Source organism: Mus caroli, chromosome 17, assembly GCF_900094665.2.
Source record: "Mus caroli chromosome 17, CAROLI_EIJ_v1.1, whole genome shotgun sequence".
NCBI classification, from domain to species: Eukaryota; Metazoa; Chordata; class Mammalia; order Rodentia; family Muridae; genus Mus; species Mus caroli.
This window is the reverse complement of record NC_034586.1, coordinates 78,894,538-78,898,083: the sequence shown is the minus strand read 5'-3', so window position 1 is coordinate 78,898,083 and position 3,546 is coordinate 78,894,538.

The window sequence follows — 3,546 nt, the reverse complement described above, 5'->3', positions numbered from 1 at the left end:
AATTTGAATAAACCTTTAAAAAACAATATCCTTTGACATTAGAACACTTAGCCAGGAGGTGGATGATATAACCGCCAGTGTTTCCAGTTTGTTTTATTTAACTGACAAGAAGCCAGGACTTTAGTTTAGAATCCATTCATAAAATTATCTCTGCCTTCCTCTCCTGGTTCCTCCTCCTCCTGCCTTCCATCTTTCATTGTCTTACCCTTGCATATTTCATCTGATCTGCTGCACCAGGTTTTTGGTTGTTGTTTTAAAGCAAGCAGTAGGCCATCGAGATGACTCAGTGGGTAGAGGTGCTTGCTACTTGCTTTGAAAAACCTGAGGACCAGAGGTCAGTCTTTAGAATACGCTCCAAGGTGGAAGGAGAACGCTGACACTATGAAGTTGTTTTCTGACCTCCTCACATACGCCTTGGCATGCACAACACACACACACATACACAAACAATATATTTAAAAAAAATAAGACCCCTTTGAGCAGCTATCAACTAAGTGAGAACTTTGCTCCTTCATTAGGTGGTGAGGTGGGTAGGACTGATCTGGGCATTTTGCTCTTTTGTTTTGTTTTGTTTTGTTTTGTTTTGTTTTGTTTTGTTTTGTTGAGACAGGCTTTCTCTGTGTAGTCTTGGCTGGCCTGGAACTCACTCTGTAGACCAGGCTGCCCTGGAACTCAGAAATCCACCTGCCTCTGCCTCCCAAGTGCTGGGACTAAAGGCATGCACCACCACTGCCTGGCTCTCCTTTTTCTTTTCTTTTTTTTGGGGTGGTGGTGGTGGTGGTGGTGGTGGTGTTTCTCTGTGTTGCCTTGGCTGTCCTGGAACTTGCTCTGCAGACCACACTGCCCTTCACTGAAACCGTCCCGTCTACAGTAATGCACTCAGCGTTTTGTTTCCCCATCCACCAAATACCAGTCTCAACCCCGTCATCGGGAGAATCTCAAATGCCTACATGTTTTTCCTAAGGCCCTAGGGGTTGTGGGTGGGTGCTTGGACACATTGATGACATCTGCCATTCTATCAACTACCCAAGAGCCTCCTTTCTAGCACGCCCTGTCCCCACCCTCACCCGGTTTACAACTGGAACCTTCAGATTGTTATGGTTTTAATGTGTCCTCTCAAAGTTAATGTGTGGGAAGGTTAATCCCCAGCACAACAGTGTTGAGAAATAGACCTTTCAAAGATGGTTGCTTTATGTGAATGACGTCCACGCAGGGACGTCATTCTTGCTTCTTCCTTTCTTGGGAGTTTCTTACTCAAAAAAGAATGAGTTCTTCATCTCCCTCCCTCATCCCCTTCCTCCCTCCGTGTCTTACATTCTGCCCCGTCGTAACAGAGCAGGACAGCCCTGATCAGATGCTCTAGCCTCATAACCCTGAAACAAATGAAGTTTTGTTTTGAGACAGGCCTAGGCTAGTCCCAAATTCAATGTAGCCAAGGATACCATTGAACTCCAGCCTGTACCTCCACATGACCTTAGATATCCCTAGATATGCTTGCATTGAGAACACCATGCATGCTACCTTCATTCTTGGGGTGTGAGTTTGTGGGGTACGGAAGATTGAACCCAGAGCCTGTGCCCCCTATGCCTCTGAGTTATGTACTTGGCGCAGTAAATACTTTTCATTAGATGGACCAGTCACTTTTCTCATCGGTGAGACACTACTTGATGGAAACAAGGAAGGAAGGATTGGCCAGCTGGTGGATATCAGTTCATCACAGTGGGGAAGTTACAGCCGGGCCAGTGTTGCTCTCTCCATGTTGGTGAGAGGTTGCAGCAGGCTTGTTCACACTGTGGCTGATTGGAAAGTAAAGAACCAGACCAGGAGCAGGCTGGACCACAACCTTCAAGCCCGATCCCTAGTAGTCTATGTCTACCAGCAAAGCCCTGTATCACAAAACTTCTACAGTTTCCCATTAGCTGGAGACCAAGAACTCAGACGCATGAGCCAGCCTGTGGGAGACATTTCACATTCAAACATTAGATGAGCAAATTTCTAACACATAAGCCATCCTACCCAGACACTATTTTACCTTAATGTGCTAAAGTGTTTTTCCTGAAGCCCCCCCATCCACCACCGAATGGAGGTAAGAGGGGTAAACAGGAGATAGATAAGAACCATTCTTTAGGCAGATGACTGAAGCCACGTGACCTTAGATATCCGTGCTCCCCCCCTCCCCCCACAATGGGAGCTTGAGACAATATGGAGGCCAGATTCTTCTAGGGTGGAGTCTGGGCTCAGATTTTTTAAAAGACCACACCCCTTCCCAGGGAAGTTTTAGCATACTGCCTGAGTTATAGATTCACTGCCCTGCTGGCTGAGAAGAGAGAGAAAAGAGAAATCGGGATGGGGAGGGAGTTGGGGAGAGGGGGCGGGAGTGGAGCAAGTCCACACCCCCATGTCAGGTGCTCCACTTGGCAGTGTTAATTGAGGGGATTTAAAAGAACGGAGAGACAAGCACATTCCAACGGAGCAGGGTAAGCACGGTTCCAGAAAGTAATATACTCCGAATGTGTTTGGTCTTGAGCAAAACAGATGTGAAATATTTCTGAAGAACCCAGTGAGAGCTTTGTTTTGTGCCAGATGCTGGAGATGTCCCAGCTTTTTTTTTTTTTTAAAAAGGCTTATTATTATTATTATTATTATTACCTAGCGAACTTAACTAAAGCCAGCAGCAGGTTCAGAGCCTAGGCTGCCGAAACCCAAGGCTTTGCTAGTGTTGGCCAAGGAGCAAGCATCTGATGTCACCTCAGCGAGAGAGGCTCTCCTCTCTGCCCTGGGCGGGATATGAGCCCAAGATGTCATCCTCATGCCATGAACCCATGCCTGCTTGGCCTCTGACAAGTAGGTCAGTATAGATGCGGCTCGGGAGCCTTCACCGAAAGCTGTTTGCCGCTGGCTGGCAGGAAGTTACTTCTGCAGAATTAAAACCCATCAGAGCTGATCAAAGGAAGTGCAGGGCAGGCTGGCGGGCGGGCGGGCCAGATCCTAATCTCTGCTTGCTAGCCCCACACATCAGCGCACATGAGTCACCCCGCTGAGCTCAGCGGACATGATGTTTGGATTAGACTTTTTACGGGGGAACTTTGCCAAACTCGCCTTTGCTGTCTCGCAGCTGAGAAGTAAGGGAGAGAGGTGGCCTTGCGGTGCCAGGGAAGAGGCGGGGGTGGCTCTCTAGGCTCCCGGGAGTGGCTGTAAGATCCAGTGTCCCAAGCTCATCTTGTCAGCTCAGATCTGACTGGTACCAGAAGCAACTGAGCCCACAGCAGGCCCACACATCCTTTCTCTCGAGCCAGCTAGCCAATTAAGACGTACTATTAAAGGCACACATTTTGCCTTTCACTCAACTGTTGGCCTCTCAACCAGCAGGAATTCCTTTTCTCAAAAGCAGGCAACACTTCACCACTCAGGCATCTTGCCTCAAAAGCAGCGCAGTCCATCGAAAAAAGAAAAGAGGGAGGGAAGTCAGAAAATAAAAATTCCCAAATTAAGAGCCAATCCATAAAAGCAGGGCTTCCCTTAGCGCCTGGCTGGTGTGACATCCCA